The sequence below is a fragment of the Ambystoma mexicanum genome, chromosome 5p (genome assembly GCF_040938575.1).
Source record: "Ambystoma mexicanum isolate Mex_15411 chromosome 5p, UKY_AmexF1_1, whole genome shotgun sequence".
In the NCBI taxonomy this organism is placed as follows: Eukaryota; Metazoa; Chordata; class Amphibia; order Caudata; family Ambystomatidae; genus Ambystoma; species Ambystoma mexicanum.
Genome location: NC_090930.1, coordinates 197,594,007 through 197,608,196, shown reverse-complemented (window position 1 = coordinate 197,608,196; position 14,190 = coordinate 197,594,007). Strand labels below are relative to the sequence as shown.

General features: G+C 43.7%; 1 protein-coding gene across 1 annotated transcript in view; it reads left to right on the top strand.

Annotated features, from left to right (window-relative positions):
* Nucleotides 1–14,190, top strand: part of TMEM164 (transmembrane protein 164) — a 718,173-nt gene that overhangs the window by 172,077 nt on the left and 531,906 nt on the right. The gene's annotated exons all lie outside the window — the stretch shown is intronic.

Below are 14,190 nucleotides of genomic sequence, written 5' to 3'. Positions count from 1 at the left end.
TTTGTGTTGCCTCCGTACCAGCTCACATCCCTCCTAAAGATTACAGCATATCCTCGGCCGGCGCTACCCCAAAAGGCAAAGGAGGTATACTTGTCGGCCTGTGCCCGTTTCACTTTTGATTGGGATTACTGCTGGTTTAATAGTAGTGTGCGGCTGAGCAGGTGCTTTAGCCACTTATCATCCAGGGTAAAAAGAGCCAGAGCAGGGGGCTCTAGCTTCCCGTACCTCGCTGCCGTACACTGGAACACCCTCCCTAGCTCCTTGCGCTCTGAACCCTCACTGGCCGCCTTTCGGAAAGCCTTGAAAACTACCCTGTTCACCTAACAAACATATGCCTAGCCTTCATGAATGTTCATGTTTTGATGCATTACGTGGTATGACACCACCTATATCTGATCACAGGTCACTGCCTCACTGTTAACCCAAGGCACAACCTTTACCCTTTGTAACTAAGTTTTCCTTTCAAGTAACAGTGCCACAATGCCCCTGGGCTGTCTGCGCGCTATATAAATGTAATAAATAAATAAATAAATAAATCCCTGTAGTCCTGCAGAGCACTAGTCCTTCCATCACACATTCATATACCGCTACTCGATTGTTGTTCCAAGTCTTTCATTCTGTGGTTTTTGCATATGTTTCATAGGCTTCCATTACTTGTACTAGGGCACTGTATGTCCATTGGGTGCTTGTGGGTGATTGTAACTCTTTAAATCTTGTTTTGTTTCCTGATCTCTCCACTGTAGGTAACCCTGGGTTTAAATTCACACCACTCCCCCAGGATTACTATCTATCTCAATTCAAACCAAAACATACACACGAGTATAAAACATCTTTAGAAAATCTATATGAAGAGAACAATGGACAATGATGATGATGTTTTATAGCGCCAGGGGGATAGCTCAGGAGCAAAACGATGCAGAGCAATGCAGTTTCGAATCACGGTCCCACCGGTCCTCGTTATGAACCGCGTTTGAATAGATCAATTATTGTATCCGCATGCTTTGTATTACAGGGTTTGTAATGCATCAGGAGGTTTACTGGGTCCCCCCCCCCCCGTTTTGCAGAAAGACAATGTGTCTCACTGCTTACATGAGGAAATAAAATAAATGCATATTTCCAGCTTATGGACAACCTGTTCAATTCAAAATGTAGAAAAAAACGGGATCTCTCTAATGGTCCTAAAATGGTGGACAATAGAACCGTCCCATCACAGGCCTGCATTTGGTGCTGACTTGACTATACCCTGGTGTCACCCTTAGGCCACAAATGGGCTATCTGGCCCCATAAGTGCCCTATAAATATCAAATTCCTGCCAATTTGTGGGAATAGAGAATTGAGGCAACAAGCAAACTATTGGGGTGGGGGGTGCTGCTGCCACTAGCGGCCCTCTTGGACATGAGGCCTGTGGCCAGTGTGCTGTGTCTAGAAATGTAAAACCTAAAAGAAAATGCCACTGGTCGTTTGCTGCACTCGCGTGGGGTGAGGGAAGGTCGGCCAAAGACCTTGGCCACATCCAGAGTTGATGCAGGCCTTTACTCCTACTCGCAGCAAACCTTTAAGGCTGGAGAGGACCATTGCAGGGTTGTGTGGCGCTTCGCTGCAGGCACCGCATGAATGATCCTCATTGCCTCCATGTTACTCTTCCTCATCCCAGTACTTACTTGTGAGGCGATAACCTCCATGACAGGAACTCCTAAATATGTTTGCATAACACCCCTTCCTTAATCTGGATTTTAATGACTGCCTTCTCTCATGATGCACCAATTAAAAATGTTCCCGCCTTCTGGCAGGAGCTGTTTGTAGACTGCAGAGCAACATACTTGCCAACCTTACGGATTTAGGTGGTAGGCTACTGCTTTTTATCCAGTCCTACCGCCTACAGATCTTGGTATCAGATCCTACCGCTGATTACAGGCTCTCATGATTGTTTATGGCTCCACAGGATGCTTCCTCGGCGCCCAGCCCCAGGACACAGAGCCAGCAGCGGCAGAGTGTGTGTCATTCAGCCCCTGCTAGGAGTCCTCTTATTGTAAAGGCATTGCTGATGCTCGAGTCTGTAGCTGCCATGACGTGACTCTGGCATAAGCACATTTGTAGAGGACTTCAGGTCATAAGTGGGCGCCGTGTGAAGCCACATATTCCGTGCTTGCCAGATACCTGTCTCTCTGTGTAGTGCTGCAGGTCACTGAAATAATCATTGCCTAGGCAATTCTGTCAAGCGTTTCTTGCGGGTTCTGGGAGGACCTTTTCTGCCAAGGTAATTTTTGTGTTTTACATAAGAAGTTATGAGTTCAGATTGACCATTTAAAATGTTTCCAATAGTTGTATCGAAAGCTCAAGTGAATGGTGCAACGGCCAAAAGACAATCATTTTAGTCCAGAGTAACAATGTCTTTTCAGCCCACAACTGCAATTTCAAAATATTTAAAAATGTTTCCCACATATGCAGCAGGCACCCAAAATACACTGCCCACCACACCACCAAGTGCAATCGCACAACTGAATGATGTTCATTTTTTTTTTTTTTTTATCAACCTCTGAACAATGAACAGTCAAACCAAACCAGGCTATGCAGAACTCTCTGCAGCCAATGCATTCACCACATGATCTATCTTAGCAGCATCAAAATGTAACTTCCTAGAATCCCTTTAGGATATCTCTAATGATTTCATCTTTGCAACCATTGCATGAACAGTTTTCCTGAAGGTTCCCGGAAGTGTGGGTCTGGACTGGCAAGGGATGGGTGGAGTCACCCAAGAAGGTGATGAGGGAATAATTTAGAACCTGGCACGTTCATTACATCCTCTTCTTCCCTCTCTCCACACTCGAGAGTGCAGTAATCGACTTCCTGATGTCCATTCGTAGTTGCTGTTTCAGTTCTCTCTAATAGCAAACAATGCATCTATTTAAAAATAACTTGCTGGTTCACACGGGTATGGTTATTTTCTCCTGGCGATGGCTTATTTTGGGTCGGGCATTTTCCTGCAGGAACGGCCAGGCTCCAAATAACCTCCTCTGATAAAAATGGTATTTCGTCATTGAGCCAAAGGTTATGTGATGCAATTCTCTGTGATGTCATCACTCTGCTAATTGCTATTCTTAAAACAAATCCTACCCCTTTGGCCAAATAATGTTGGCTAGTATGGAGCATTGTGTTGCTGCGGACATCCTCTCGCTGCTGGGCTTCTGAGAGGAAATGCTTGCTGCTCCCTGGTTGAAGAGTTTCAGCTGGGCAACTGACTAGATCCCAGGTTGAGGGGGTTCTTGCATCTCCTACTGGCCGGTAGATCAGCACAAGGGCTAGATTGGCTCTCCGGAGGTGCAAGTAGAACGAAGGCCATTAGCACAAGAAGCCAATGAAAATGCTCGGAACGTGGGCTATATTCACAAAGGTAAGCGCGCGTTCTGAGTCATTTCATTAGTGTCAGGCGTTTCCCTTCCCTGCTCCCCGCTCCCTCTTCCCATTAGCACACGTGTAGCTCACTGCACGGATGCTAATGTTTTTCTTTTATGTTTGTTTATTGTGTTTATATAGCGCTTTACGCCAAAGCGCTGTTCTTTCAAAATAATGAAAGGAACACGTACCTTTTCCTGGACGCTCTGTGCCGCGCAGAATTCAGCCAGGCAGTCGCCGCTACAATGTTGACGACATCAGTCATCAACAGTGAAGACTGACTTCCTAGTCTGAAGGCAGTGCTGCATCGACCGCGAGGAAAAGGTGCGTTTTTCTTCATTATTTCTAAATAAAAGAAAACCATAAGCACCCGTGCGGTGATTTACATGGGAGCTAATGGCGATATGCCCCTCGGTGGCTTGTCCCTCCCTGTGGCTAATGGCCCGCTGCCCGAGTTAAGGGCCAGAGCGTAGCTTAGCTTGGGCACATAACTTGGGCAGCGGGCCGTTATCCACAGGGTGGGCCGCCACCTCTGGGCATATTGCCTCATTAGCATGCCATATAGACTGACGGAAGAAATGTCATGGCTACGGAGTGGCATGAAAAGCGAAGACCGTGCTAGAAAGGTAAGGGGTGGCGTGGGTACTGAAAGTAGACCATTCGCTTCATGTGCCGTGATAGATGTCATTTTATGCAGTAATCGTGCAACTCTTTTTATATAATCTCATTAAATTGAACCTGGCATGCTTCCACGGGTATAGTTGGCAGTTCCTGAGGGCCCACTCTTCATAGCCTGACAGAGAATGTATTAACATATTGCAACCTGTAGATGCTATGGATATTTTAAACGATATTTAGGTCTACAAGGGAGCTTAAATGAGTTATTTCGATTCCCATAAAATAAGGTGTACATAAATCCCATGCCGCTACTAGTTCAGAAACTGCACAGGAACATGCATATGTGATTCGAAAGAAGAGGGGCATTTATATCTGTTCAATATAATGTGAAACCATTCTGCCATGTTTGGGTAGATGACCTGAAATTGTGTGTAGTCTCAATGGGCGACGCTGCTTCCCTAACCTAAAGCCAGCAGGGGGTCTGATGTATCAGTTTATTTTAAATGCCACTTCCATGCTAGGATACCTAAGCATATTTACATGGGAAAGGGGGTGGCATGCAACAGTTCCCTAATAACCGCATTGGTTGGTAATCTTGGGGGTTTGTAAATATCCGTGTATGATGAAGTTTAACTTCGTGCAGTTTAAAGATGCTAGCATATTAGAGAAAGTAAAATGTTTTGAAGAATCATGTTATGTTATAGTTACGACCCATCCGCCGACTGTTTTTTCTATGTGGCATATTTGAATCCAGTGACAGGCAAGCAACAGAGTTACAATTAGAATGTTTTTGTTATTCAGTCCTCAATATGTCTCAAGTTGATTTTGGAAATTGTTTGCTAGTGAGATGTTCCGGGAGGATAGCTCAGCAGCAACGTGCTTGCCTTGGAAGCAAGACAACACGAAGCAACACAGGTTCGATCCCCCGGTACGCGCTTAGAAACCTCTGGGTATTTAAGAGTGTTATAAATACGATCCTAAGACAAAACACTTGCGCAACTAATAAAAAAACAAACAATTCCTGAAACAGCGTCTCGATGCCCGCAGGCTTTGTGAGCGCTTTAACAATGCAACAATAAAGAAATAAATGCAGAGAGGTCAATTTCGTCATCATAGACAAGTTGCCTGTGATTATGTAACCTTGTGGTGACTTCCCCTGCTGGGGAAATTCTTTGCATTGATTTTTATTTTAATAAAACGAAATATTGATTCAGAAAATAGCCTGTTACTTGTCCCCCGTATCGTGGAGTTAAACTGTATGTTAGGGCGTATTCTATCAGGGGGGGGAGATGGAGGGGCTGCCTAATGAAGTAGCCATACTTTGAGCAAAGTATATCTTACAACACGTAGGTGACTGACATCCCTAGGTCTGTTGATGAACGACTCGAAGTCCCATTCGGAGCCATGTCCGGGCCCGCTATTTAGTGAAGCCCTATCCTGACTGCAAAGAATCTGGTCCTTCTCTCTGAAGACTGGGCAAGGACATTGATGAATCTCCGGCAGGAACTGATGCAGGAAGGCTATGCTACGGCCAGCAACATGCTCCCGTGCATTTGTGGCTCCCTCGGCCAGGCAGCTTATACACCATGTGCTTATGCTTTGGGATCCAGGCTCTGGAAACTTTCGAGATGCAGACTGCCATGCCGCTGGAATTGAAGGACTCCCTGAAGTGGTGGGTGGACATTAACAATCTTCCAGAATTCTCTCTTTAGTCTACCATAGAAATCACTCTTACTGCAGATGCTAGTGCAATTGGGTAGGGAGCCACACTGGGAGGGCTTTAGTGGCGGGAGCATTGGAATCAGCAGAGGGCAAACCGATCCTCCAATTGAAGGGGACTCGCTGCACTTTGTAGGGTCCTCAAAACATGTATCCTGCAGATTAGGGGAGGATCTGTCATAGTAAGTGTTATGTTGTTTCCTCTTAAGGGAGGAGTTCTTCACATGTTAAAGGCAATGCATTATGATGTAATAGAATGTTGGTGAGGTTTCTTGTTATGGTTCGAGGAGGGACGGTTGGTTCAGAGAGAGCTGAAGGGAAGGCTGAAGGGAAGTGAGCTCATGAGATGTGGGGTCTTCTTTTCTAACTTATGTACTTAATAAACCAACATTTCAAGCTTACCTGCCTCCGTCGCATCTTCATTACAGTAAGGGCAATGCATCGTTGGTGTAAAATATGAATGGGCATGGAACGGGATTAAAATTCTGAAGGGGAGTACCATTGGAGTTGGGTCTGTGGGCAGAATCCAATCTTCTCGATCAAAGCTATTCATATCCAGGGGATGGAGAGCAGGGTCTTGCCGTCCTCTGAATGGGAGTGGGAGAGACCAGTGTTCTAGGATTCATGCAGGAGATTGAGCGCTCATATTATGGATCTATTTGCCTCGCCACAGAATGTCGCTGTACTCCTGAAGGTTCCAGAGGGAGGGAGCTTGAGGTGGTGGATGCACTGACAGTCCATTGGTCCAGCGCGGTGTTCTATGCGTTTCCTGTACATGCATTTCCTGTACTGCCTCTTTTTCCCAAAGCTCTGGCTCTGGTCTGGGAATCGGAGTCCGGAGTCCTGATGGTGGCCCCACTTTTGCCAAGAAGGGGATGGCATTTACTTCTGGAACTAGCCACAGAAAATCGCCCAGAGGGAAGGGGGGTCTAGAAGTTGAAATGCTGGGCTGGCAGAAACTAGGGTTATCCCTGAAGCTCACAAAAGCGTTTTGGGTTTTGGGGTGGTAGGACAATGGCTACATTGATTTATTTTATTTATAACGTGCCAGGACAAAGCCCGTAGACCTAGAGGCACGGGCCCAAAACAGACCAACAAAAAGCAAGTCCGGCAGAAAACAAACTGTCATCGGCAGCAAGGTGACTAAATTATTGGGGTCTATGAAGAGCATTAGGAAAATGTTGCTATTTGGTTTGAGGATAAAGGTAGTGTGCTATCCTTTCAATTCCTCAGTTCTTGTAGGGGGGAGTTGAGCGAAGTCTTACTATAAAATAATGTCAAGAGAAAGATAATGCATTCATAAATGAGAAAAGGAAACATTTGAAGTTACATTACTTTGAATAGCAGTGCATTCCATTTAATTTAAAATAGGGCAAACCTGTAGATGTAGATGCGATTTAGCTTGGCCCAGTGCAGCCCCAACCTCAGGAATGTGTGTCCTAATACTGATAAGGAGGCTGCTGCTTTTTCCAGAGAAAGATCAACCTGCCTCATCTTGTTCAAACAAATGCACCAGGGCCTGGGCACGAGACAGTGCCTGAGGCATGAGACAGTGTACCCCAAGAGAACATTTATTTTCTTCAGATTCATTTGAGTTAAAGATCAACAAAATATTCATATTTTGTCAAGTAACAAGAGATTTAATTATTTAAAAATCTATTTTTTTTTATAGTGGCAGATCATAGGAACCTAAAACTAATTGCGCATTCTAGATATAAACATATTTCAGCCTACACCAAATTGAAAGTGTATAATGATGTGTAGATTATAATTGTCTTTATTAAAGTAGCACATTCACATCAAAAGTCATCTTACTTAAACTAAATGCATCCCCATAAGTGTACTACCAAGAATGAAAGAAACCGTGAAAATGCATCTGACATGGTCTTCGTGTCCCAAGCAGGCTCCTAAAACAGACGGCAAACTGCCTCTGCAAGATAGCTCAGCAGGATACAACATTCCAGCAGTCCCAGAAGGGCACCGTTTTGAATCACGAGTAAGTGGAAGCAAAAAACAAAATGGCTTTTCCCCTGCCAAGCTTGAATGGTTCTCTGTGTGACAAAAGGGAACGATAGCTGATTTTGCCAAAAAGTAGAGGAACGCTGTACTCCTCACTTAGACCACACTTCCATCTCTTACAACTTCACAAGTAAAGGAAGAAAACCTCAAGAGAAACAAACCTATCTCCAATTTAGCACATCATGGGCTAGGGTCACAGAGGGGGTACCCATTACCGACGACCTCCAAGGCCAGGCTATAAGGAAGAGGAGGACTAATTGGAAAGAAAGAAGCACATTTTAAAATTACAGATGTACTTTTTCTACTCATGGCTTCTGAGTCCTTTTTAAGCTTCGGGTCTGCAAAATAAGTGTGCTAGCAAAGGATCTTAGCCTGGGTCCCAGCAATCACAGGTCAGAAACCTGGGCCTCATTGCTTCTACATGTGTCAAAGTTCAGATTTCTACAAGAATATTTCTCTGCATGTCCTTGGCATCGACAACCCAGTCTCTGGACATAATTTACTTAAAGGCCTTAGAAATGGTTACTGTTGCTTCTTTTGGGTGAATAGGTGATTATTCATACTTCGCAGGTGCACCCCCTTTTTTTTAATCATGGTAGCGAGTAAGAGACGGAAATCTGTATAAAACACTCTTTTGAGCAGTGCCGCTCTCACTCTACACCAAAGCAACCTCCATGTTTTCAGTTTACTCCAGGGGAATAGCGCTCTGCCCCACAGCATTATCGATAAACTTGCTTTAGAGGTGTGGGTGTTTAGTGTTTTTATTTATCACGTTTTAAGTAAAGTGCTTGTTTTTATTTAATCTTGTTTGGACTTTTCTGTTATTGTTGATCAGATGCTTTCACTGTTTCTAAAAAAGTTTACATACTGCTCTCGGCCTATGTTATGTTATGTTAATGGAACTGATTGAGCGCACGTTCATCAAAAGATATGGCGCTGGAGAGGCGAGAGAAAGAGGAGAAAAACGGAACACAGAATAATTTACTGAAACAGGTTTTTAACAATTTCCTGAATGCCAGATGATTAGAAGTTTTTTTTAAGTACAGCGGAAGACTATTCCACAGCAGAGTGGAGGCAACAGAAAAGGCTCTTCCTCCCATACGGGAGCAGCAAAAATGGGGGTCAACAAGTAACCCCGCAGTTGTTGATCGTAGCTGCCTTGTAGGAACATAGCAGTTGAACTCACTGTGCAGATATTCAGCGCATGGTGTACCAAACCTAGGGATTTGAAAACAATGTTCTGGAAAACTGGCAGCCAATGTATGATACAGAATTTATAACGCGCCTATACACGAGTGTTTCAAGGCGCGACGAGGCAAGGGAGGGGGAACAGAGGGAAGACTGAGACAACAAATCCTTCTAGGCCGGGTGACGTTGAAATCGCGAAATGTAGAGATCGTAACACCGGCGAAATATGTGCCTCATAAGGGGAACCAGTCGCTACCTTAGTAGACATGTTCTGTAACCGCTAAAGCCGCTGAACTAGAGCTTTAGGCTGTGAAAGATCAGAGTGAATTACAGTAATCTAAACGACTGAGTACTAAGGCTGCACTAATAGGAGAACGTGGGTGCGACGGAATAAGAGGAAGCACATTCTTTAATATTTTAAGGTGGAAATGGCCCGACTGACAGACTGCTGCCACTTGTACCTCCATTTAGAGTGAGGCGGAAACAACCACACCCAAATTCTTCACCTTAGCCGTTGGAGTGGGGAGAGGACCCAAAGAGGACGGCCAGAAGGAAAACACCCGAGTGAAGGATCAGGAGGAGAACCCACCACCAAAACCTCAGTCTTGTCTCCATTCAACTTCAGCCCATTGTGGTTCATCCATGCCCCCACGGCTGTCGGGCACCGACTCGAGCACAACGTCCACTCCTGATCCAAACGGATTAGGATCTGAGTGTCATCAGCATAAGAATAGCACATAATACCGAAGGAGCAGATGAGAGACACAAGAGGCCAGATGTAAACGTTGAAGAGAATGGGAGACAAGCCGGAGCCTTGCTGGACACCACAACAGAGAGAGGAAAAAGACCTGAAAGAAAAGGCAGGAGTGAGAGGGTCCGGGTTCTATCGGTCAGGAACGACATAAGCCAGGCTAGAACCTGACCCGATATTCCAACTTGGGCCAGGCGGGCGAGCAGGATGCTGTGCATGTTGTCAAAGTAGAGGCAAATTAAGTGTACACTTGACTTTGTACATGCTTTCCGAGACACCGCTAATCTAAGTTGTGGTACAGGTTTGGGCATAGCGCTTGAAAATAAAAATAATGCTGTGAATGAATTCACTAAATATAATGAAAATCATTTTAAAGAATACATTTAAAACTAGATTTGGTCATTGGAAGTTGACGCCATAGTGAATGGTTAGATATAAATGTTGTTTAGGAAGGGACTGGATTAGTAACCTCGAATATTTCGCTTGGAAAACAATTATGTTGGAATACATCTTGGCATATAAACATTTCTAAAGACTCTGGTCAAGTTCCCTAATAGGAAATATTATTTATGTTTAATTTTAATTGCCAATGTTGGAAATTTCGGGCCACAGGATGGGCCTAGTTAGGAAACTGCGAGTATGTTGAATGTCTAGAGGAGGAAGAGGTCAAACCACTTAGACATCTAGTCCTTGATTGTACTAGTTCGCAGTAAGCATGAAATACCTACGTAGATTTGTTCATGATCTTTGCACTTTAAAAACTGATTTTTTTGTGAGGCGTTGTACAGCTGTAAAACAAATTTCAATTATAGCGCTGATGAATTTCTTGCACAGACCGTAATTATTTTTGTGAATGCAGAAGATTACTAAGTGATGTGATCCTGAAATACTTTAAGTGTGTTTTTTAGTTAGATCTGTATGAATTAAATATTTGAGGCGATTGGTATGACCTTTTGTATTCTAATGATTGCTATCTTCTGTCTGAGTTATATAGCTGGATGAAAATACTGATTTGATGTTAAATTGTTATACATGTTTTATGTGTTTCATATTACGTGATGGATTTATGATTCTACATATCGGTGTGAAACATGTTATGTTGAACTGTAGCACATTTTTTATTATTTTTTAAAGTAACCCGTGAACGCCTTTGCTCTTCCTTTACTACTTCTGGCCGGTATCGGGTTCCATCACATGGTCTCAAAGAAAAGAGCAACCACCAGGAGATAGATTTGTAAATGAAGGGTCAATGTAGTTTCAGTCAAACTTGGAGGCCTTCTCACAAGCCCATGTGCAGGGTCAGACTGGGCCATAAAATTGCCTCGGGCACCAATGAAAAAGTGGCCCAAAGTTGCAAATGGCTATTCATTCCTTTTTGTGACACTGTTTGAATAGTACCCAACGGGGAGTTCTTTGATAAAATGTGATGCACATTATGTATTTTAAAGAACATTTATTCAGCAACCCTGAACATAACTATTAGCTCCATAGTGAAGCAACTCAAACTGACCCCCATAGGCTAAAATAGTGGCCCTTTTTCACCAAAATAACTGGCCCACACAAGCGTTTTGCATTGTTGGTTTGGCCATGGGCCTATAGGCCAGTCCGAGCCTGCCCATGTGTTGGAGCAATATAAAAGGCCTTCTTGGAACAAAACCTCTATTGCCTGATCACTTGAGTTCTAATCACTTTGTGCCTGAAGTATTAACTGCCTCCCAGAGTAGTCCTCATTCCTTACTTGAGTATAAGTTTACGTTTTGTATATACCAAGATGGTGTTAGCTGATTTTCGTTTTCCATCTCCTCAGCCATTGTGATGTATACCTTGCACGCATTAGAAGTCTTGGAACACTTGTGTAACTTTGAACTAGAACAAAAGACTCCAGAGCTGGGAGGCAGTGCTTTGTAGATTATGGTACTAGTGTTTAGGATTAAGCATTTTCCAAACCAGGTATATTTTGATGGATAGTTTTGTGCATGAGTTGTTGCTGACATCACTGTATTGTCCCAGGGCAGGTTCCTTTGTTAAGGCCCTGGTTTACCATACCGTGGACTAAATTCCCATGCATATATGTGAGGGGCTACCTGGAGATCTATCCACATATTGTGAAACTGCTACTTTATGACGTTAGGGCAGGTGCTCAGATAGACCAATCCACCCCAAAACATCACATTTCCCAAATTCCCCACTACCTGTTTCTCTGTTTTTGAAAGAATGCAACTGTTATCAAAGCTCTAATGCAGGTGATGGCAATTCTACCTTCCCGGCGTAATCTCCTTTTCCAGCATGGTTTACATCTGTCAAATGCAAACGTCATTGCCCTTCTACCCCTTCCTTTCATTTCCTTGCTGCCCCTGTTCCAAAGCATTAGCAAACATTACAACAATGGAATTAAAAACAAGCATGGGCAATGGCAACAGTTCGGGCTTTTGTGTAGGCATTGGAAAGGCACTTGTCGGGCACTGCCATAGTGGTATTAACTGGCTATTGATGGTAGCAGGTGCAAAATGGTGCGAGTACCTCGGCATCTAATAGCAGTGCCTGGCAAATGCCTTATACTTATACACAAGACAAAACTGTTGGCTTTGCCAATGCTGGTTTTTGACAGGATTTCAGTGAAGGACAAGCATAGTGCTTAAACATTTCTATTACACCAGTAGAGGTTTACATCTCCAATTAAGTCATTAACTCTGAGACTGCTTTTAAAACACACTGATGGGCACTTTGGGTGCAAGTTGGATGGCAAGGCTTGATTAAAGCAAGCTCAGAGTTCTCATGAGGAGGTGTTTTCAGCAGGGAGAGGTAGGAACTGGGTGGGAATGGCCATAGGGATTAGCATGGCCATGGGCAGTCAATGGGTGGGCAAATAACCAAACAACATCTACAAGCTTTGTGTCCCTTCTCATATGCCATTTCTCTCCATCTGTACTGTAATGAAATAGTTTCGTCTTATAGGTGTCGCAAGTGATACCTAATAGCACAAACTAAAAATGGTCTGTATGAAGGAGGTTGGCCACAAAGTGAAGAATGCAAATGTATATGTATTGTGAACCTCTTCTTTTGCTCTGGGAGTTTGTTCTAAAACCATGTTACTATGGAGACGATATCCATGATGAAGAACTAATGTTCTTACTCTCCTTGGTTCCCCATACAGGCCAGAGTCAGACACGCGTGCGTTTTAGCCCTGTTGTTGTTTTCCTTGTACAATAATATGCTCTATAAGGTACTGGCAGACTGCAATGGTGATGCACGTGCTAATCCCGGCCTTGGTGTATGAGGACAACATGGTTCTTATTGCCCGTACACCCAGAGCTTTACAAGTTTTAACTAACAAATATACATAATTTATGGTGGAATTAGATTAACCTGTCCATTCTAAAAAATCAGCGCTTATGCCCTGCGGCCCGTCAAGGAAAAAGGTGACATTTGCAACAATGTGGTCTAATGCCAGTCCCATTCCGTGAGTTAATTCCTTTGATTATCTGTGAATTCGCTTCTCGGAAACATTTACATCAGAAGCCCACTTGTTAACTAGTACTTTTGAGGCAGCCTATAAGTGGTATTTTTCGTTGTGTGTCCACATAAGCAACAACTGAACATGATTAAGACAATTTATCTTGCAAGAACTAGAGGGGAGGTTAAGTATGGAGCAGCAGTGTGGGGGTTTTATAGACCAATTGGCCATCGAAATAGAAGAGGACTCCTTCTTGAAAAGTTGCTGGCTCTAGTAAGCTCTGCCCCGAATTTTGGCACTCCTAAGGAGGTAGGCCTAACCTATATTCAGGATGAGATTGCGCTGGACCCTACCCTTTTATGTATTCGAGTATGGGCCAACTCAAATTCGACTTTAACTTGCCATATCTTGAAAAATGTTCTAATGATAAAGGCTGCTTTCATTTATGAAGTGAATGTTATATAGTATTAAGGCTGGGACACAATTTGAAAACCCGAGTTTATTAAGCAGGCTGACTTTGTGACCGAAAGAGCTAATGTCTGGATAAACGAGAGAAGGGAGACGTGGGAAATAGCGAAACATGCAAATAGACGTTTTATGATCTTGGCATCAAACAAAATAAAAGACTACTTGATCTGGACTATCAGAGAATTTCAAAGGGGCCCGATCACAAGAGCCCACTTTGATTGTTTACCGCAGGTGACGTACTGGCAAGAAGGACAGGACAGAGCTTCCAAGTACGGTGTCCAGCGTGTGGATCAGGCGTGGAGGATCTTGCGCATTTCCTCGTTCTCTGTTCCTCGCATAAAATATTGCAAAGGCAGCTTTTGGTGTCAGTATTCAAGAGAATATCGCCCGGCATTGTATTTCTTGCTGAATGCCAATGTGCCTTTTGTAGCCTGGGCATTGTCACCCTTTATATGCAAAGCCCTGCAGGCGCGACAGAGGAAATTGAATGAACAGGAGGACATTTAGGCTGTCTGTTTTATCTGAGGATGTTTGGATTTTAATGAATTTTTGTATTTTTATATTTGTGCAATGATGGTTT